This window comes from Balaenoptera borealis (genome assembly GCF_965194805.1).
Source record: "Balaenoptera borealis genome assembly, chromosome: 19".
NCBI classification, from domain to species: Eukaryota; Metazoa; Chordata; class Mammalia; order Artiodactyla; family Balaenopteridae; genus Balaenoptera; species Balaenoptera borealis.
Genome location: NC_138878.1, coordinates 69547710 through 69571679, shown reverse-complemented (window position 1 = coordinate 69571679; position 23970 = coordinate 69547710). Strand labels below are relative to the sequence as shown.

Here is a 23970-nt window from a genome sequence, read left to right as displayed (position 1 = left end):
AAAGGTAAGTTTCACTCACTCTTTAAAAAAAAAAGGAAAATGGATAAAAGCTCAACATCAGGAATTATTAGACTCATGCAAATCTAATTAACAAAAAGGTTTCAACTCACACCAGTCGAATGACCATCAGCAAAAAGTCTACAAACAATAAATGCTGAAGGGGTTTTAGAGAACTGTGTACCCTCTGGCTGCTGGTGAGATGTAAAATGGTAACAGCCAATAATAAGAACAGGAAGGAGTTACGTTTAAAAGTAAAAATTGAGCTACCATTGGATTCAGCAGACCCACCGCTGGGCCTATCACCTGAGAAGACCAGAATCGAGAAGACACAGGCTGGCAAAGCTGCACTGCAGCCATATTCACAATAGCCAAGACATGGAAGCAACCAAAATGTCCATCAACAGACGAATGGAATAGAAGAAGTGGTCCATGTACACAATGGAATATTCGCCATGGAAAAGAATGAAACACTGCTCTTTGCAGCACCATATATGAGCCTAGAGATAATCACAGAACATGAGGTAAGTCAGAAAGCAAAAAACAATATCCTGTGATATCACTTAGAAGTGTTATCTAACAACTGACACAAATGAACATATTTGCACAGAGAAAGACATTCCCAGACTTAGAAAACAACCTATGGTTATCTAAAAGGAAAGGTTGGAGGAATGGATAAATTAAGATGAGGGTTTCCATACCTATACAAATACATATTAAATATATATATCAAAAAGACCGACCATATACCAAGGGAGGTCTACTGAACGCTCTGTAATAATTCACATGGGAAGTGGATCTGTACATGGATATATATAATGTAAAAATGGACCGGATTGTGTACACCCAGAACAAACAATATTCTACTCATTACTCCGATTTAAAAAATTAAATTAAAACAACGAACAACAAGTAATGAGATATAAACTTATGGGGGTTTTTCCTGGCACATTCCATTCTAATTTACAACCGAGGAACACGACTTCAAGGAAGGGCTCTGTTGCCCTAGTAACCAGATTTGGGAATGGAGAAATGCTGCCACCTTGTGGCCATTTCCCGCAACAGCAGCTTTAAACCCAGTGTTAATGGTCACTTAATATTCACAGGGAATGCAGGGCTTTAAATGATACCTGCCCTCAAAAAATGTCCTGAGGTCAGGAATGGACATTAATATTCAAAACAGGGCAAACTCTCGAGAAGACAATTTCAAGAGGTAAATTTGCTCACACTGTTTTTTGTTTTTTGTTTTTAAAAAGGACATGAAAAAATGTTCAACATCAAGAATTATCGGAGACATGCACATTTAAACTACAAAAAGGTATCACGTTACACTAGTCTGAATGGCCATCAGAAAAAAATGTCTGCAAACAATAAATGCTGAATAAGTTTCCGAGAGTGGGTACCCTCCTATGCTGTTGCTGGGATGTAAACTGGTAACAGCCACTAATCAGAATAGAATGAAGGTGCCTTTTAAAGGTAACAGTTGAGCTACCATATGATCCTGCTGAACCACTAATGGGCCTATAGCCCGAGAAAACCAGAATTCAGAAAGACACAGGCACCCAAACGTGCACTGCAGCGCTATTTACAATAGCCAGACATGGATGCAACCAAAATGTCCAGCTACAGATGAATGGACAAAAAAGAAGTGGTCCATGTACACAACGGAATATTAGCCATGGAAAAGATGAAACAATGCCTTCTGCAGCACCACAGATGAGCCTAGAGATAATCATACTACGTAAAGTAAGTCGGAAAGAGAAAGACAAATATCCGATGATATCATTTACTGGTGTTATCTAAAAATTGATACCCATGAACATATTTCCCCAGAGAAAGACCCATACAGACTTAGAAAAAGGTGAAAGGAATGGAAAAATTAGGATGTTAGGTTAACATACATTTAATAATACATATAAAATATATAATCAAGAAGGACCTATTGGATGCCAAGGGAGGTCTACTCAATGCTCTGTAATGACCAACATGGCAAAGAATCTAAACCTGATTAGATATATGTATACGTATGAATAAACCAGATTCTGTACACCTAGAACAAACACAACATTGTAATCAAATTTATCCTGATAAGAAATAAAAATTAAATTAAACAAGAAGTAATGTGACACAAGCTTTTGGGTATTTGTCCTGGCACTTTCCACTCTAATTTACAACCTAGGAACAGGAGTTCCACTAAGGCTTTGTTTTCCCTAGCAATCAAGATGGGTATGAATAACTTCCGCTGCCTTGTTGCCCTTTCCTGCAACTACAACGTTAAAACCAAAGCTTATGGGTACTTAATATTCACAAGGACCGTAGGGCTGTAAATGACACCTGCAATCAGGGAATGTCCAGGGGTAGGTAAGCAAAAAAAAATTCAAAAGAAACAGACTTTCAAGGTCCTATTTCAATAGGTAAATTTTACACTGTTTAAAAGAAAAGCACTTGAAAAGATGCTCTAATTCGTGTATTATTAGCAGCATGGATATCAAAACTACAATGGGGGATCACTTCACGTGAGTCAGAATAGCCATTATCAAAAAGTCTACAAACAATAAATGCTTGAGAGGTTGTAGAGAAAAGGGAACCCTCCTATGCTGCTGTTGGGATCTAAGGTGGTAACAGCCACTATAAATAACAGTATGGAGGTGCCTTTACAAGGTAAAATTAGAGCTACCATATGATCCAGCAATCCCACTCCTGGGCATATAACAAGAGAAAACCAGAATTGGAAAACACACATGCGCCCAATGTGCACCGCAGCACAATTTACAATGTCTAAGACATGGAAGCAACCAAAATATCCATCAGCGCATGGATGGATAAAGAAGTGGTACATGTTCACAGTGAAATATTACTCAGAAATGAAAAAGAATGAAAGAATGCTGTTTGCAGCATCATGGATGGACCTAGAGATAATCATACTAAGTGAAGTAAGTCAGAAAGAGAAAGTCAAATATCATATGACACCACTTATAGGTGAAATTTAAAAATTGATACCAATGAACTAATTTACAAGAGAGAAACAGGAACTTTCCTGGTGGTTCAATGAATCCGAGCTTCCACTGCAGGGGGCGTGGGTTCGATCTCTGGTGTTGGGAGAACTAATATCCCACATGCCTTGCAGTGCAGCCAAAAAAATAAAATAAAAGAGAGAGAAACAGACTCACAGACTTAGAAGACAAACTTATGGTTACCCAATGAGAAAGGTGAGGGGAAGGAATAAATCAGGAGGTTGCGAAAATCATTTACACACTAATACATGTAAAATAGATAATCAACAAGGACCTACTATATAACAAAGGGAAGTCTACTCAACACTCTCTAATAATCTATATGGGAAAAGAATCTGAAGATGAATAGACATATGAATATACATAACTGAACAAGATTCTGTATGCCTACCAGAAACACAATATTTTAAATCAACTTTTCTCCAATAAAAAAGAAAAATTAAATTTAAAAAAAACAAGAAGTAACAAAACACAAGATTTTGGGTGTTTGTTCTGGCACAGTCCACACTAATTTACAATCCAGGAGCCTGTCTTTCACAGTGGCTGTGGTTACCCAAGTAACCAGAGAGGGGCATGAATGAAATCCTACCGCTTGTGCCCATTTCCACAACAGCAACTTTAAAACATGTGCTTATGGGCACTTAATATTCACAAGGACTGCCAGGGTGTAAATGACACCTGCCCTTAACAAATGTCCTGTGGTAGTTATTGAACAAAAATTCAAAATAGTCAGACTTTCAAAAAGCCAATGTCAACTGTAACTTTTTCTCACAGTGTTTAAAACAAACACATGCAAAGATGCTCAACATCTCGAATTATTAGACACATGCAAATCAAAACTACAACAAGGTATCACCTCGCACAGTCAGAATGGCCATCATCAAAAAGTCTACAAACCATAAATGCTGGAGAGGACATGGAGAAAAGGGAACCCTCCTATGCTGTTGGTGGGATGTAATCTGGTAACAGCCACTATAAACCACAGTATGGAGATGCCTTTAAAAAGTAAAAATAGAGCTACCATATCATCCAGCAGTCCTGCTTCTGGGCATACATCTGCAGAAAACCAGAATTCAAAAAGACAAATGCACCCAAACCCAAACATGCACTGCAGCACTATTTACAATAGTGAAGACATGGAAGCAACCAAAATGTCCATCAACAGATGAATGGATAAAGAAGTGGTACATGTACACGATCAGTTATTATGCAGAAATGAAAAAGCATGATCATCTCTAGGTCCATCCCTGTTGCTGCAAATGGCATTATTTCATTCTAAGTGAAGTAAGTCAGATAGAAAAAGACAAATATCCTATGATATCACTTACAGTGGAGTCTAAAAAATGATAGAAATGAACTAATTTATAAAACAGAAACAAACTGACAGACTTCAGATATCCTTTATGGAGAAAAATTTTTTAATCGGTTACCGATCATTAAATGTCAACCTGAAAAAATTAAGCAATAAATAACATTGTAAAGGTATTAATTCTCCTCAAATTAGCCTATACCAGGCATTAGCAAACTCAACCTGGAGATCACATCCAGCCTATCACCTTCTTTTGTAAATTAAATTTAATGAATGACCCACAAAAAAAACCCACAATGAGACATCACGTCACACTTCTCAACATGGCTATTATTCCAAAGTCTACAAATATGAAATGTTGTTCATGACATGGAGAGAAGGGAATCCTAGTACACTGTTGACGGGATTGTAAATTGGTACACCCACTATGAAAACAATATGGAGGTCCTGAAAAACACTAAAAGTAGAACTATCATATTAGCCAACAATTCCACCACTTGGTATATGTCCAAAGAAAATGAAGACACCAATTTGACAAGATACATGCATCCCAGTGTTCACAGCAGCATTATTTACAATTGCCAACATATGGAAGCAAACTAAGTATCCATCAACAGATGAGTAGGTAAAGAAGATGTGGTATCTATACACAATAGACTATTACTCAGCCACTAAAAAGGATCAAATTCTGTGACTTGCAACAACGTGGATAGGCCTAGAATATTTATACCTCCTGAAATAAGTTAGAGAAAGACAAATACTCTATGTTCTCACTTCTCTGTGGAATCTTAAAAATGCAAGAAAGGAATGTATATAACAAAATAGAAATAGACTCACAGAGAACAAATTAGTGGTTATTGGTGGGGTGAGTGAAGGGGGGAGGGAAAGACAGTAGTTTGTTTCTCTAAATCCAATACCCCTATGTATGAACTAAACAAACAAGGATATATAGTACAACACAGGGAAATATAGCCATTATTTTGTAATAACTTTAAATGGAGCATGATCTATAAAAATATTAAATCCATATGTTGTACCACTGAGACTAATGTAATATTGTAAATCAACTATACTTCAATTTAAATAATCCATAGGGTGGCTGAATGGATTAAAGAAAGTTCAATTATATACTGTATACAAGAGATTCATGGGGCTTCCTTGGTGGTGCAGTGGTTGAGAATCTGCCTGCCAATGCAGGGGACACGGGTTCGAGCCCTGGTCTGGGAAGATCCCACATGCCGCGGAGCAACTAGGCCCGTGAGCCACAACTACTGAGCCTGCGCGTCTGGAACCTGTGCTCCGCAACAAGAGAGGCCTTGATAGTGAGAGGCCCACACACCGCGATGAAGAGTGTCCCCCGCTTGCCACAACTAGAGAAAGCCCTTGCACAGAAATGAAGACCCAACACAGCCATAAATAAATAAATAAATAAATAAATAAATAATTTTTAAAAACATTAAAAAATTAAAAAAAGGAATTCCTTTAAAAAAAAAGAGAGAGAGATTCATGTTAACTTTAAATCCATATATAGCATAAAATTTAATGATTGGGGAAAAAAATACTCTATAAAAATCATACTTGCCTGACTAGTATATTATCAGGCAAAAAAGACTTGAAGTCAAACCTCTCAAAGGAAAGACAGTTATCATATAATGATAAAGGGATTAATTCATCAAGAAATTATGACAATTATAAATATGTATGTATCTAGCACTGGAGTCTCTCAACATATAAAGAAAATATTAACCCACATGAAGGGGAAAATGTTCAGAAATAAAATAACGGTAAGAAACATCAATACCCAACTTCCAACACTGTATAGATCATTTGGACAGAATATCAATCAGGAAACATTGAACTTGAACACACACTTGATATCAAATGAACCTAACAGACATATACAGTACATTCCACTCAACAGCAGCAAAATTTCCATTCTTCTTAAGTACACATAGAACATTTCCTAGGGTAGATCCTATGTTAAGCCACAAAACAAGTCTTCAAAAATCCAAGAATATTGAAATCATATCAAGGATCATTTCCAAACACAATGGTATGAAACTGAAATTCAATATTAAAAAGAATAATTGAAAATTCAAGAACACTTAGAAATTGAACAATAAGCTCCTGAATAGCCAATGCATACAGGAATAAATCAAAAGGGAAATTTTTTTAAAAATCTTAAAGCAAACAAATTTAGAAACACAAAGTACCTAAATTTATGGAATACAGGAAAAACAATGCAATTCAAAGAGTTATGTTTACAGTAATAAATGCATTATTTTAAAAGAATTCTTGAGAGGGGATTAAGATGAAAGAGTAGGAAGATACTGAGCTCCCCTCCTGCCATGGACACACCCAAATTACAACAACTTACACGGAAATTATCTCTGAGAATGACCTGAAGACTAGCAGGGAAGGTTTTCCACAACTAAAGATATAAGGAAGGAGAAACCACAAGGCAAGTGGGAGGACTGGAAACACAGTCTAGTTGGAACCCACACCTCGAGCACAGTGACCCACAGCTGGAAGATACCACAATTGCATAGGTCCTCCACACGGAGGGAAGGGTCTGAGCTCTGCATCAGGCTGCTCAGCCCAGGGTTCCTGCACTGGGAAGAAAAGAACACAGCAGGTCTGGCTTTGAAAACCTGCAGGGCTTACTTTCAGGAAAGCTGGAGGTTAAAGAAAACTGAGACTTTGCTCTCACAGGGCACACACACATCTCACACGTTCTCAGTCCCTGTGCAGAGCCAGCAGTGTGAAAGACACCTGGGTCAGACCCACTTGCTAATCTCAGAGAGTTTCTTGGAAAGGCAAGAGGCAGCTGGAACTCCCGCTAGGAACTGAGACATTGGCAAGCAACATTTTAGAGTCTTCCCTGGAACTGATTAGAATCAGGGGCCTGTCCATCTACCACCATGCCCATAGCATTCCTGCACCACAAGGCCTCACAACCAGACACACTGGGGGCCTACCCTGTCCGCCTGTGCACCCGGAGCACCACACAGCCACCCGTAACGGAGGGCTGCCTTGGTTACCAGCACACCCACGGCAATTCCATACTGCAGGGCCTCACAGTCATTTATGCCAGGGTCCAACACCGCCTACCAGCTTGTCCACAGTAGTTGGCCCTGCCATAAGAGGAAGGTGTGTGCATCCCACACAAGGGACATCCCTGGAGCATGTGTCTCTGCTGGCCAGAGGACAATGTGCTGGGGGGGCCATATCAGTCATCTCCTATGTAAGGCCACTTCTCCGAGACCCGGGAATGTAACAACCTGAACCTACAAAGAGAATTAGGAAACACAAGGAAATAGAGGAATATGTTACAAATGAAGTAACAAGACACAACATCAGACAAAGAACTGAATAAAACAGGGATAACATTCTAGCCGATAAAAAAATTGTTCACAGTAATGATTATAAAGATGCTCACCCAAGTCAGGAGAAGAATAGATGGACATAGTGAGGATTTCAACAAAGAGTAATAAGATGTCAAAAAGAACCAAACAGCTGAAAAATACAATAAATGAGATTAAAACACACACACACACACACGAGGGAAGCAACATTATATTATATATTATATGATACAGAAGAACAGATCAGTGAAATGGAAAACAGAGTAGTGAAAACCACCCAAGCTGAATAGCACAAAGAAAAAAGAATTAAGACTATAGGTAGGGGCTTCCCTGGTGGCGCAGTGGTTGAGAATCTGCCTGCCAATGCAGGGGACACGGGTTCGAGCCCTGGTCTGGGAAGATCCCACATGCCGCGGAGCAACTAGGCCCGTGAGCCACACCTACTGAGCCTGTGCGTCTGGAGCCTGTGCTCCGCAACGAGAGGCCGCGATAGTGAGAGGCCCGCACACCGCGATGAAGAGTGGCCCCCGCTCGCCGCAACTAGAGAAAAGCCCTCGCACAGAAACGAAGACCCAACACAGCCATAAATAAATAAATAAATTTAAAAAAAAAAAGACTATAGGTAAAGGGACCTCTGAGACAACATCAAGAATATTCACATGAGCATTACAGGGGTCCCAGAAAGAGGAGAAGAGAGAAAGAGGCAGAGAACATATTAGAGGATATAGTAACTGATAACTTTCCTAACCTGGGGAAGGAAACACACATCCAGGTCCAGGAAACACAGAGTCCCAAACAAGATGAAGACAGACAGGTCCACACCAAGACATATTTTAAAGTGCCATAAATTTAAGGTAAAGAAGGATCATAGAAGCAGTGAAATAAAAGCATCTAGTTATGTTCAAGGTATTCCCATAAGACTGTCAGCTGACTTTTCAGCAGACTTTGCAGACTAGGAAGGAATGACAGGATATATTCAATGCGCTAAAAGGAAAAAGCCTACAACAAGAATACTCTACCAGCAAGATTATGATTCAGAATTGAAGGAGAGGGCTTCCCTGGTGGTGCAGCGGTTGAGAATCTGCCTGCCAATGCAGGGGACACGGGTTCAAACCCTGGTCCGGGAAGATCTCACATGCCGCGGAGCAACTACGCCCGTGTGCCACAACTACTGAGCTTGTACTCTAGAGCCCGTGAGCCACAACTACTGAAGCCCACGCCCCTAGAGCCCGTGCTCCACAACAAGAGAAGCCACCGCAATGAGAAGCCCACACACCGCAATGAAGAGTAGCCCCTGCTCGCTGCAACTAGAGAAAGCCTGCGTGCAACAATGAAGACCCAGGGCTTCCCTGGTGGCGCAGTGGTTGGGAATCTGCCTGCCAATGCAGGGGACACGGGTTCGAGCCCTGGTCTGGGAAGATCCCACGTGCCGCAGAGCGGCTGGGCCCGTGAGCCACAGTTACTGAGCCTGCGCGTCTGGAGCCTGTGCTCCGCAACAAGAGAGGCCGCGATGGTGGGAGGCCCGCGCACCGCGATGAAGAGTGGTCCCCGCTTGCCGCAACTGGAGAAAGCCCTCACACAGAAGCGAAGACCCAACACAGTCATAAATAAATAAATAAATAAAAGACCGTGAATTTCAAAAAAAAAAAAAAAAAGACCCAATGCAGCCAAAAATAAATAAATAAATAAATTTATGGAAAAAAAAAGAATTGAAGGGGAGATCAGGAGTTTCCCAGACTAGCAAAAGCCAAAAGAGTTCATCCCTAATAAAGCAGCCTTATAAGCAATGTTGAAGGAATTTACTTAAGCTTAAAAGAAGTCTCACTAATTATTGATAGGAAGAAGAAAACAAACAAAAGTAAAAATCTCACTGCAAAAAGTATACATAGAGTAAGGGTAGTAGATCAAAGACTTAAGCTTCTGTAAAGAATAAAAGACAATAGTAGTATGTTTTTTTAAAAAGAGAGGGCCCAAATAAACCAGAAATGAGAGATGAAGTTACAACAGACACCACAGAAATACAAAGTATCCTAACAGATTACGACAAACAATTATACACCAACAAATGGGACAACCTAGAAGAAGTGGATAAATTCCTAAAAACATAAATCTTCCAAGACTGAGTTAGCAATAAATAAAAAATCTAAACAGATCAATTACTAGAAATGAAATCAATCAATAATCAAAAAACTCCCAATAAATAAATGCCCAGGACCAGGTGGCTTTACTAATAAATTCTACCACACATTTAAAGGACAGTTAACATCTTTCTCAAGCTATTCCAAACAATTGATGAAGGAGTGCTTCCAAACTTATTTTCTGAGGCCAGCATCACCTATATATGAAAACCAGATAAACACACTACCAAAAAAGGTAAATTACAGGCCAATATCCCTGATGAACATAGATGCAAAAACCCTCAACAAAATATTAGTAAACTGAATTCAACAATACACTAAAAGAACCATACACCATGATCAAATGGATCATCTCAGCAATGCAGGAATGACTCAGTCTATGCAGATCAATTAAGTGACACACCAGATTAGCAGAAAAAAGGATAAAATCATATGATCAACTTCATACCTCCAGCAAAGGATTTGGCAAAATTCGACAAAATTCAACATTTGAATTATGATAAAAACTCTCAACAAGGTGGGTATAGAGGCAACATACCTTTTTATAATAAAGGACAGGGACTTCCCTGGCAGTCCAGTCGTTGGGAATTTGCGATTCCACTGCAGGGGGTGTGGGTTCAATCCCTGGTCAGGGAACTAGGGTCCCCCATGCTATGCTGTGTGGCTTGAATGAATGAATGAATGAATGAATGAATAAAGGGTATATATGACAAAAGGAGACCTAACACCATAGTTAATTGTGAAAAGCAGAAAGCATCTCCTCTAAGAACATGAACAAGACAAGGACGCCTACTCTCACCACTTTTATTCAACACAGGATTAATAGTTGTAGCCACAGCCAAAAGACAAAAATAAAAATACAAAATAGGATCTAACTTGTAAAGGAAGTAAAACTGTCACTGTTTGCAGATGACATGATAATATGTAGAGAAAACCCTAAAGATCTCACCAACAAATTATTAGCATAAATAAACTCAGTAAATTTGAAGTATACACAATTTTTTTCTTTTTTTAATTAACTTTTTTGGAGTATAGTTGCTTTACAATGTTGTGTTAGTTTCTACTATACAGCAAAGTGAAGCACCTATACGTATACATATATCCCCTCTTTTTTGGATTTCCTTCCCATTTAGGTCACCACAGAGCACTGAGTAGAGTTCCCTGTGCTATACAGTAGGTTCTCATTAGTTATCTATTTTATACATAGTATCAATAGGGTATATCTGTCAATCCCAATCTCCCAATTTCTCCCATCCCCCCTTTTCCCCCCTTGGTGTCCATATGTTTGTTCTCTACATCTGTGTCTCTATTTCTGCTTTGCAAATTAGATCATCTATAGCATTTTTCTAGATTCCACATATGTGTGTTAATATACGATATTTGTTTTTCTCTTTCTGACTTACTTCTCTCTGTATGACTCTCTCTAGGTCCATCCACGTCTCTACAAATAACCCAATTTCGTTCCTTTTTATAGTTGAGTAATATTCCATTGTATATATGTACCACATCTTCTTTATCCATTACTCCATTGATGGACATTTAGGTTGCTTCAATGTCCTGGCTATTGTAAATAGTGTCACAGTGAATATTGGGGTGCATGTGTCTTTTTGAATTATGGTTTTCTCTGGGTACATGCTCAGTAGTGGGATTGCTGTATCATAACGTAGCTCTATTCTTAGTTTTTTAAGGAACCTCCATACTGTTCTCCATAGTGGCTGTATCCATTTATATTCCCACCAACAGTGCAAGAGGGTTCCCTTTTCTCCACACCCTCTCCAGCATTTATTGTTCGTAGATTTTTTTTTGGCTGCTTTGGGTCTTCGTTGCTGCACGCGGGCTTTTCTCTAGTTGCAGCGAGTGGGGGCTACTCTTCGTTTTGGTGCACGAGATTCTCATTGTGGTGGCTTCTCTTGTTGTGGAGCATGGGCTCTAGGTGCATGGGCTTCAGTAGTTGTGGCATGCAGGCTCAGTAGTCGTGGCTCGCAGGCGCTAGAGCACAGGCTCAGTAGTTGTGGCGCACGGGCTTAGTTGCTCCACAGCATGTGGGATCTTCCCAGACCAGGGCTCAAACCCGTGTCCCCTGCATTGGCAGGCGGATTCTTAACCACTGCACCACCAGGGAAGCCCTGTAGATTTTTTTGATGATGGCCATTCTGACCAGTGTGAGGTGATACCTCATTGTAGTTTTGATTTGTATTTCCCTAATAATTAATGGTGTTGAGCATCTTTTCATGTGCCTGTTGGCCATCTGTAAGTCTTCTTTGGAGAAATGCCTATTTAGGTTTTCCACCCATTTTTTGATTGGGTTATTTTTTTTTTGATATTGAGCTACATGAGCTGTTTGTATATTTTGGAGATTAATCCTTTGTCAGTTGCTTCATTTGCAAATATTTTCTCCCATTGTGAGTGTTATCTTTTCGTCTTGTTTATGGTTTCCTTTGCTGGGCAAAAAAGTTTTTAAGTTTAATTAGGTCCCGTTTGTTAATTTTTGTCTTTATTTTCATTGAAGTATATGCAATTAATATACAGAAATCTGTTATTTTTCTCTGCACTAATAACAATCAGAGAAATTAAGAAAAAAAATTTACAATTGTACCAAAAATAATAAAATACCTGGAAATAAATTTAACCACAGAGGTGAAAGATTTATATATTAAAAATTATAAGACATTGATGAAGGAAATTGAAGATGACACAAATAAATGAAAAGATATCCCATGCTCTTGGATCGGAAGAATTAATCTTTTTAAAATAGCCCTATTACTCAAAGCAACCTACAGATTTAAAGCAATCCCTATCAAAATACCCATGACATTGTTCACAAACAGAACAAATAATCGCCAAATAAATATAGAACCACAAAATACCCACACTGCCAAAGCAATCCTGAGAAAAAAAGACCAAAGCTGGAGATAGCATGCTCCCTGACTACAATAATCACAAAAACAGACACATAGATCAAGGGAATAGAATAGAGAGCCCAGAAAGGAACCCACACACTTATGGTGAATAAATCTACCACCAAGGAGGCAAGAATATACAATGGAGAAAAGACAGTCTCTTCAATAAGTGGTGTTGGGAAAGCTGGAAGGCTACATGTAAAATAATGAATTTAGAACATTTCCTCACACCAGACACAAAATTCAAAATGGATTAAGGACCTAAAGGTGATACATCAAACCCTAAAACTCCTAGGAGAGAACATAGGCAGAACACTCCTTGACATAAATTGTAGCGATATTTTTTGGGGATCTGGCCTCTAAGGCAAAAGAAATAAAAGCAAAAATAAACAAATGGAAGCTAAATAAAGTTTAAGAGCTTTTGCACAGCCATGAAAACCATCAACAAAATCAAAATTCAAAGTGCAAAGTGTAAGAAAATATTTGTAAATGATATGACTGACAAAAGGTTAATATCTAAAATATATAAATGGTTCATACAACTCAATATCACACACAAAAAAAATGAACAACACAATCAATAATGGTCAGAAGACATGAATAGACATCTTTCCAAAGAAGATACAGATGGCTAAAAGGCAGATGCAAAGGTGCTCAACATCACTAATTATTAGAGAAGTTCAATTCAAAACAACCATGAGATATCAACCCCACACCTGTCAAAATAACCCTCATCAAAATGTCTATAGATACCAAATTATGGAGAGGATGTGGAGAAAAGTGAACCCTTGTACACTGTGGGTAGGATTGTAAATTGCTGCAGGCACTATGGAAAATAGGATGGAGGTTTCTCAAAAAGGTAAAAATAGAACTACCATATGATCCATCAATAACTCTCCTGGGTACCTATCTAGGAAAGAAATGAAAACAATAATTCCAAAAGATACATAAACCCCAATGTGTATAGCAGCACTATTGACAATGGCCAAGATACGAAAGCAACCAAAATGCCCATGAACAGACAAATGGATAAAGAAGATATAGTATATATGTACAATGGGATATTACACCACCATAGAAAGAATGAAATTCTGCCATTTGCAGCATTGTGGATGGACTCGAGAATATTATGCTTAATGAAGTAAGTCAGAGAAAGACAAATATTGTGTGATATCATTTATATGTGGAATCTAACAATAATACAAACGAATATATATGTAAAACAGAAACAGACTCACAGATCTGTAAACAAACTAGTGGTTACCAGTGGGGAGAGGTAAGGGGGGGGGGCAAATTAGGGGTATGGGATTAAGAGGTACAAACTACTATGTATAAAATAGATAAGCAACAAAGATATATTGTATAGGACAGGGAATTATAGCCATTCTCTTGTAAAAACTTTTAGTCAAGTGTAATCTGTAAAAAATCCCCGATCACCTGAGACTGATATAGTATTGTAAATAAACTATAATTTTCAAAAATAAAAACAATTGGATAGAGGATCTGAATACACATTTTGCCAAAAACAAAACAAACAAACAAAAAGACGGCTAAAAGGCACATGGAAACATGCTCAACAGCACTAATCATCAGGAGGGAAATGCAAATCAAAACGACAAAAAGAGATCACCTTACTGGTGTCAGAATGGCTATCATCAAAATGACAACAATTAATAAGTGTTGCTGAGGATGTGGAGAAAAGAGCACTCACCTGTACTGTGGCTAAGGATGTAAGTCAGTGCAGCCACTACTGAAAACATTACAGAGGGTTCTGAAAACATAAAAAAATAAAACTACCATATGAGTTAGAAATTCCACGTATGGTTATTTATCCAAAGAAAACAAAACAAAGCAAAAAACTAATTTAAAGAGATACATGCACCCCTGTTTTCATTGCAACATAACTTACAATAACCAATATATGGTAGAAACCTAAATGTTCAATGATAGACAAATGGATAAAAAAGTGATATATATATATATATATATATACACACACACACACATACATGTATACACATACATACATATGAATATACACAACGCACATACACATACACATATATATACATGTATCTATACACATATGTAGATATATATTCATATACAGATACATATATGTATATATGTGTATATAAATGTACATATACAGTTATATATTATATATTACTCAGCCATAAAAAGATAAAATCTTGTCATTTTTGACAACATGGATGGACCTAGAGAGTATTATGCTCAGTGAAGTAAGTCACATAGAGAAAGACAAATACCACATGATCTCACTTACATGTGTAATCTAAAAACAAAACAAACACAACAAAACCAGTCTTACAGACACAGTGAACAAATTTGTGATTGCAAAAGGGGAGGTGAGTGGGTCTTGGACAAGACAGGTGAAGGGGTATAAGAAGTACAAAATTCCAGATATATGATAAAAATTGACAAGAATTTAATATACAGAATAAAGAATATGGTTCATGATATTGCAGTAACTGTGGAAGGGGACAGATGGTTACTAGACTCATCAAGGTGATCGTTTTGTAGTATAATTAAATGCTGAATCATTATGTTGTACATCTGAAACTAATGTAATATTATATGCCAACTATTCTTCAATTAAAAAAAAAAGAAAGAAAGAAAAAGAATGCATGCCCTGACAGCATTTCACCTGAGCCATTTCTTGGGAGTGTGTTTATAATGAACAGCCTTGAGGAATGAGCTAATGTGTCTCCCTCAGACAAACAGGAACCTGCTAACCTCTCATTTTAAAAGCAGTGGAGTCCTCAAACTCAGTGTTCCTCAGTGTAACACAACCGAGTCCATACGTAGCACTCAACTGGATCCCTCTCTGTCATCCCAGTGGGAACTGGGGTGTGGGGAAGGAGAACCAATACAATATTATGCTCATGCTTGCTGTGCCATAAGTAATAAAACCTTTTGTCTCTGAAAAAAACCTCAATTAAAGAACCTAACTTTACAATTAAAGGAACTAGGAAAAGAACAAACTAAGCCCAATATTAGCAGAATGAAATAAATAATAAGGATTAGAGCAGTTATAAAAGTAATAGAAGGACCTACTGTCTAGCACAGGGAACTCTACTCAATACTCTGTAGTGATCTATATAGGAAAAGAATCTAAAAAAGAGTGGATATGCATATAACTGATTCACTTTACTGAACACAACATTGTACATCAACTATACTCCAATAAAAATTAAAAATAAAGTAATAGAGACTACAAAAACAGTAGAAGGGGGCTTCCCTGGTGGCGCAGTGGTTAAGAATCCGCCTGCCAATACAGGGGACACGGGTTCAATCCCTGTTCCGGGAAGATCCCACATGCCGCGGAGCAACTAAGCCTGTGCACCACAGCTACTAAGCCCTCGCGCCTAGAGCCTGTGCTCCGCAACAAGAGAAGCCACCGCAATGAGGAGCCCACGCACCGCAACGAAGAGTAGCCCCCGCTCGCCGCAACTGGAGAAAAGCCTGCGTGCAGCAACGAAGACCCAACACAGCCAAAAATAAATAAATAAATTTTAAGAAAAACAGACAAGGGCACGATGAGAAAAGTAGAGATCAACATTCCTGAATAACGTAGATGAAATATACTCAAAATACTGGCAAACTAAATTCAGCAGCACATTGAAGGGATTCCTTCACCATGATTAGGTGGGATTTATGCCTGTATGCAAGGATGGCTCAATGTATGCAAATCAATAAATGTGATAGGGCTTCCCTGGTGGCGCAGTGGTTGGGAGTCTGCCTGCCAATGCAGGGGACACGGGTTCGAGCCCTGGTCTGGGAAGATCCCACATGCCGCGGAGCAACTAAGGGCGTGAGCCACAACTACTGAGCCTGCGCATCTGGAGCCTGTGCTCCGCAACGGGAGAGGCCGCGACAGTGAGAGGCCCGTGCACCGCAATGGAGAGTAGCCCCCACTCGCTGCAACTAGAGAAAGCCCTCACACAGAAACGAAGACCCAACACAGCCAAGGATAAATAAATAAATAAATAAATTTTTTTTTAAAATGTGATATATTACATTAAGAGAATAAAGGGAAAATATCATATTAATAGATACATGAACATTATTTGACAAAATCCAACTTCCTTTCATGATAAAGATTGTCAAGAAATTAGTTACAGAAGGAATATACCTCAACACATTAAAAATCATATGACAAGCCCAAAGCTAACAGTCCCAAAAGTGTTTCTCCTAAGTTTCAGCCAAGACAAGGTTACCAATTCTTGCCCCTTCTATTCAAAGTAGTACTGGAATTCCTAACCAGAGCAAGTAGGCAAGAAAAATAAAGTAAATCCAAGTCATAAAGGTAAACCTAAATTTTCTGTTTGCAGATGACATGTTTTTATATCTACAAAAACCTAAAAATGCCACTTCCAAAAAACTGTTCAAACTAATAAATAAAACGAGTAAGCAGCATGACACAAAATCAACATATAAAAATCACTTGTGGTTCTGTATACTAACAACAGAAACTATCAGAAAAGGTTAAAAAAAAAGTCCCATTTACAATAGCACCGAAAAGAATAAAATATTTAGGAGTAAAGTTAACCAAGAATGTAAAAGAGCTGTACACAGCAAACTATAAAATATTGATGAAAGAATGTGAAGAAGACACAAATAAATGGAACAATCGCCCATATTACTAGATTGAATAAATGAACATTGTTAAAAATGTCCATACTATCCAAATGTCCAAAGCAATCTTGAGCACAAAGAGTAAAGCTGAAGGCATCACGCTTCATAATTTCAAACTATACTACAAAGCATACTAATCAAAGCAGTATGGTCACAGTACAAAAACAGACATATAGAACAATGGAACGAAATAGAGACCTCAGAAATAAATCCACATATTTACAATCAATTGATCTTTGACAAAAGTGCCAGGAATATACAATGAGAAAAGTATCTTCTCTTCAGTAAATTCTTGGGAAACTGAATATTCACAAGCATAAGGAAGAAATTAGACTTGAATCTCACACTGTATACAAAAACTAATTCAAACTGGTTTAGAGAATTAAATAGAAGATCCAAAACTGTAAAGTTACTAGGAGAAGATATACGGGGGAAAACATTTCTTGACACTGCAATGGGCATTGTATTTTTAGATGTGACCACAAAAGCACAGGCAGCAAAAGCAAAAAAAAAAAATTGAAAAACAGATTGCATTAAACTATAAAGCTTTGAACAGCAAAGGAAACAATTTACAGTGAGCAGAGTGTACCTACAAAATGGGGAAAATATTTGAAAATCCTCTCTAATATGTATAATAATGCTCAAACAATTGAGTAGAAAAAACACAACAAATAACCTTATTTTTCTTTCAGGGACACTTTTCCTTGCTTTAATATATTTTGTCTTTTGCTGCTTTTGAAGCAAGCTCTCAATTACAAAATATCAAACTACAGTCAAAAATGCCAACCACTGGCACAGGATGGAGAAGCCCACAAGTAAGGACAGACAGCAGCCGGTGGCAAGAGGTGGGAAGTGATTGAAGCTGTGGCTACAAATGCTCAAGTGTCGGATAGCTAAAACTATCCAAAAGGTTGTGCCCTAACATTAGCACAGGTCAGACCCGTCACTACCTTAGCGGGTGGCATCGGTGTGTTTAGGTTCAGATTCCACACGGCAATACAGTTTCTTCTGGTTAAGATTTCTTGGCTTGCACCAATCACAGGATGGCCTGAGGGCACCGGACCAGTCTATTAGTTTTTCAAAACACTGTCGTAGACCTGATAGATGTACTGGAAGGCTTCAGGAGCTAGCTCTACACTTCGGTGACAGTGTGTAATTTAGGGTTTCTGGCTGGCTATGGAGCTGAGCCAAAACCCAAATGCCATTAGTTAGTCAGGGATTGGTACAGAATGTCCTGTCCTTCCACATTCCTCTTGGCAATAGTATAAACGTTGTTGTTTTGCAATTTGTTGGAAACAGTGTCAGCATTTAAATGACTTTCCTTAATCTGAAACTGAAGTTCATTTTCATTGGGAATATCCTTCCATGTTGCAAGGAAGACCTGGCGTTTCATCTTCAAAAAACATATTGAGTGGGATGAGGCAGCTGAAGTAGAAGACATCACTATTGTTTTTCACAGCTACCTGCAGGTTGTTCAGAGGTTCTATCTTCATGACTGGGTCCAAGGTGTGGAGAGGCAGGGAGATATCAATGCTCTGGTTTGATATCAGTGGTGTAGGGATGGCCAGAGGAGTGCTGGGGATGACACCAAAGTTATTCTTGTTAAACTGAATTGCCAAGTCTATCATGTGCTACAGAGCTTTCTTTATGAAGTTCATTTCCATATAGATGTGCCCTTGGCAGTGAGTCAATGTTCCTGAAATCTCCAAGCCTTTAGCCTTTACTGCAGGCAGCCAGACAGCCTTAGGAGCCCCATATCCACCAGATGCCATGACTATCCCCATAGAGAGTTCACGTTGGTTATTCAGACCACTGCTGACCACAGCAGGAGTAGGTGAAGGAGCAAAGGTTGCAGGCACTGGTGCTGGGGTGAAGGATTGTCCCACCAGAGTATGTAGCCCTCCCACCAAGCGGTCCATCTTTTTGAATTATACTTTTGTCTGGATATAAGCCCAGGAGAGGGGTTGCTGGATCATACGGCAACTCTATTTTTATTTTTTTGAGGAACCTTCCTACTGTTTTCTATAGTGACTGCACCAATTTACATTCTCACCAACAGTGTAGAAGCATTCCCTTTTCTCCACACCCTCTCCAGCATTTATTTGTAGACTTTTAAATGATGGCCATTCTGACCAGTTTAAGGTGATACCACACTGTAGTTTTGATTTGCATTTCTCTAATAATTAGCAATGGTGAGTATCTTTTCATGTGCCTATTGGCCATCTGCATGTCTTCTTTGGAGAAATGTCTAGTTAGGTCTTCTGCCCATTTTTTTGATTGGGTTGGGTTTTTTTGTGATTCAGTTGTATGAGCTGTTTGTATATTTTGGAAGCCCTTGTAGGTTGCATCATTTGCAAATAGTTGCTCCCATTTCATAGTTTGTCTTTTCATTTTCTTTATGGTTTCCTTTGTTGTGCAAAAGCTTTTAAGTTTGTAAAGGTCCCACCTGTTTATTTTTCTTTTATTTCCATTGCCTTGGGAGAATGATCTACAAAAACATTGGCACAACTTATGACAGAGAATGTTTTGCCTATGTTCCCTTCTACAAGTTTTATGGTGTCATGTGTTATATTTAACTCTTTCAGCCATTTTGAGCTTATTTTTTTGCATGGTGTGAGGGTATTTTCTAACTTCAGTGGTTTACCTGTGCCTCTCCAACATTCCCAATACCACATGCTGAAGAGACTGTCTTTTTTCCCATTGTATATTCTTGCCTCCTTTGTCGAAGATTAATTGACCATTGGTGTGTGGGTTTATTTCTGGGCTCTCTAGTCTGTTTCAGCGATCCATATGTCTGTTTCTGTGCGAATCTCATGCTGTTTTGATTACTGTAGCTTTGTAGTATTCTCTGAAGTCTGGAAGCATTATGTCTCCTGCTTTGTTCTTTTTCCTCAGGATTGCTTTGGCAATTCTGGGTTGTTTATGGTTCCATATAAATTTTACGATTCTTTGTTCTAGTTCTGTGAAAAATATCATGGGTAAATTGATAGGGATGGCATTAAATCTGTAGATTGCTTTGGGTCCAATGGCCATTTTAATAATATTTCTTCCAATCCAAGAGCATAGGATATCCTTCCATTTCTTTGAATCCTCTTCACTTTCCTTTATTAATGTTTTATAGTTCTCAGCTTATAAGTCTCTCACAACCTTGGTCACGTTTATTCCCAAGTATTTAATTTTTTTGGATGCAATTTTAAAAGGGATTTTTTTTTCCATTCTGTTTCTGCTATTTCATTGTTAATATAAAGACATGGAACCAGTTTCTGTATTTTAATCTTGTATCCTGCTACCTTGCTGAATCTGTTTATCAGTTCTAGTAGTTTGTGTGTGGAGTCTTTAGGTTCTATATATCGTACCATGTCATCTGCATATAATGAAAATTTTACCTCTTCCCTTCCAATTTGGATATATTTTCTTTCTTTTTCTTGTCTGATTGCCTTGGCTAGACTTCCAATATTATGTTGAATAGAAGTGGTGAGACTGGGCATCCTTGTCTTGTTCCAGATTTTAGTGAGAACGCTAAGTGCTTTTCACCATTAAGTATCATATTGGCTGTGGGTTTGTCATAAATAGCTTTTAGTATGTTAAGATATGTTCCCTCTATACCCACTTTCATAAGAGTTTTTATCATAATGGATGGTGAAATTTGTCAAATGCTTTTTCTGAATCTATTGAGATGATCATGTCATTTCTGTCTTTTTTGTTGTTGATGTGGTGTATCACACTGATTGATGTGCATATGTTGAAACATCCTTGTGACCCTAGGATAAATTCAACACGTTCATGGTGTATGATCTTTTTTATGTGTTGTTGGGTTCAGTTTGCCAACATTTTGTTGAGAATTTTAGGTTCTATATTCATCAAAGGTTTTGGCCTGTCATTTTCTTTTTTGGTGGTGTCTTTGTCTGATTTTGGTATCAGGGTGATAGTGGCTTCATAGAATGTCTTTGGGAGGCTTCCTTTCTCTTCGATCTTTTGGAAGACTATCAGAAGGCATATGTGGTGACCAGAGCTTGCACTGGATGTTGAACGGGGCCTCCTCTTTGCTCTGTGGTTGACACAGCTCTCTCGGGGGCAGGGTCTGCTCCCTAGTTGTTGGAATAGAAGGCCCCAGGTGTGTTTCTGTGCTGGATTAGAGAGCATAATGAGGTAGGCTGGATTGGAGCACTCCCAATGGGAGGGGAGTCACTGAGCATTCCTCTGCTGGAGCTGTCCACCAGGAAGTGTGCTCTGCATTGCCACCTGTCACCCACAGTGTGGGCTCACAAAGTACACTGTTGTTGGCACTGCCCTCAGCCCCGCCTCAACTGTGGGAATGCAGGCAATCAGCCCTGGTGTCCCTTAGGCACAGTGTTCACAAAGCCACCAGCACAGATCCGTAGGTGCTAATCCACTGATGTCAGGTTCCAGGACCACAGTAGTCCCACAAATGGACCCACTGTGGCAGCTATGGAAGCAGACTAGACCCCAGCCCAGCCCAGCCTTCATGTGCCAGTGCCCACGAAGCCCACAGCTACTAAGGCTGGACCCATCCCAGCCACGGGAGTGCCCACTGTCCACTCGGATGTCCCACAGGCACTGAGTTTATAAAGCCAGTGGCAGTGGCATAAATCTGCAAATTGCACAGCCATGGGGAGAGGGCTCAGGTATCAGCCCTGCTTCCTAAGTCAGGCAGTACCTGGGGATCCACTCTGATTTCAGCCCCACCTCCACGTGTGGGCAACCTGCTGGCGCTTGTGTGCTCCCAGAGGTTGTCGTAGAGGTGGGACCAAGAAAGAGGCTGCTGTGGTGGACCTGCCCCTCCCTTCACCTGCCCCTCAACAATGATGTTTTGCTTCTATGGCCAGCCTGGTCTTCTTCCGCATACACCCCGGGTTGGGCACATACCACACTCCAGCCCCTTCGGGCTGTCTGCGTGTGGCCAAACCCAGCCCAATCCCTCGGTCTGTCCTCTGAAGCCCAAGTTTCAGCACCCAAAACCCACACACTCCAGCAGGCACACGTCTTGGGCTGAGGACTGCAGCGAGGGAACACAGGTCCTCTGTGCAGGTCTCTGTTTTGTCTGCTGCAAACTGACTGCTGCACTCTCCTCCAAGCCTCTGCAGCTCTGTTTCTCTCCCAGCGCACGTCCCCACTGGTGAAGGGGCTTCCCAGGGTGAGGGAAACTGTCCTCTTTCACAGCTCCCTCCCAGGAGGGAGCTGCTGCTGCTGCTGCTGCTGCTTCTTTTTTTCTTTCATCCTATCTCATTACGTGGAGATCTTTCTTGCACGTCTGGGTGTCTGCGATCTTCTGCTGGCATTCAGTAGGTATTCTGTGAGGATTGTTCCACATGTATGTATTTTTTATGTATTTGTGAGAGGAGTGAACTCCACGTTCTTCTGTTCTGCCCTCTTGATTCAACCTCTATATGATTTGTTTGCCTTTTTTCTTCTACTCCAGGAAATCAAATTATCAATGCCTGAAGGAGACTGACCAGAGGCCCAAGGACACAGAAAATATCAAGGTCATTACACAAATATCAGCCCCACAGAACCCCTAAAGCCCAGATCCTGAAGAAGCAAAAGAGGAGACAAACTGCCTCAAAAGGGATATTAGTCATGTATACTCCCTGGAAGAGTACATCAAAGGGCTTTTTTCCACTGATGATGACAAGAGATGCTACAAAGGCACTTTTTCAATATAATGGAGAACAAAAACGATTATATTGGCACTGTCATTTATTTTCCCCGACCATCATTGAGGTTGGGTGCCTCTTCATATGTAAATTGATTGTTTTTATTTCTTTTTCAGTGAAATTTGATTTCATAGGTTCCAAATATTTTTATTTGCTGCTTCTATTTTTTCTCTTGATTGAGAGGCAATTCGAATATACTGTATATTTGTGGTGTCTTCTCCCACAGCATCTTTCCAAATCAATTACTGTCCACACAGTCACTAAAAAATTTGTCAAGAACTTGTTGTCACAGGTCATCCACCACTCAAGACACCTGATATGTGGGCCATCTGCCCTGCACAGCCTTACATCAAGAGCTCTGTACTGAGCTCTTTGCTCTCAACTTGTGGACCAGAAAGAGGACAGGATGCGGATATCATTATTTCCTCACAACCTGCACTCAAGCACATTGGCCACTGCTCAAACATCATTCCCAAGCTGACAGACAACAGGCCTGGGATCTTCTCCTATGATTTTCCCCCAGCTTGCCACCAAGACATTTGATCTGGACCAAGTCACCATCACCTTAATGCTGAGAAGTTTTTTCTAAAAGGAACCTTGGGCTTGCCTGGTGGCGCAGTGGTTAAGAACCCGCCTGCCAATGCAGGGGACACAGGTTCAAGCCTTGGTCTGGGAAGATCCCACATGCCACAGAGCAACTACGCCAGTGTGCCACAACTACTGAGCCTGCACTCTACAGTCCACGTGCCACAACTACTGAGCCCACGAGCCACAACTACTGAAGCCCATGCGCCTAGAGCCCATGCTCTGCAACAAGAGGAGCCACCGCAATGATAAGCCCGCACACCACATGGAAGAGTAGCCCCTGCTCACCACAACTAGAGAAAGCCCGTGTGCAGCAACAAAGGCCTAA

General features: G+C 39.7%; 1 protein-coding gene across 1 annotated transcript in view; it reads right to left on the bottom strand.

Annotated features, from left to right (window-relative positions):
• LOC309617301 (uncharacterized protein) overlaps positions 1-23970 on the bottom strand; it is a 66938-nt gene that overhangs the window by 25315 nt on the left and 17653 nt on the right. The window lies entirely within an intron of this gene.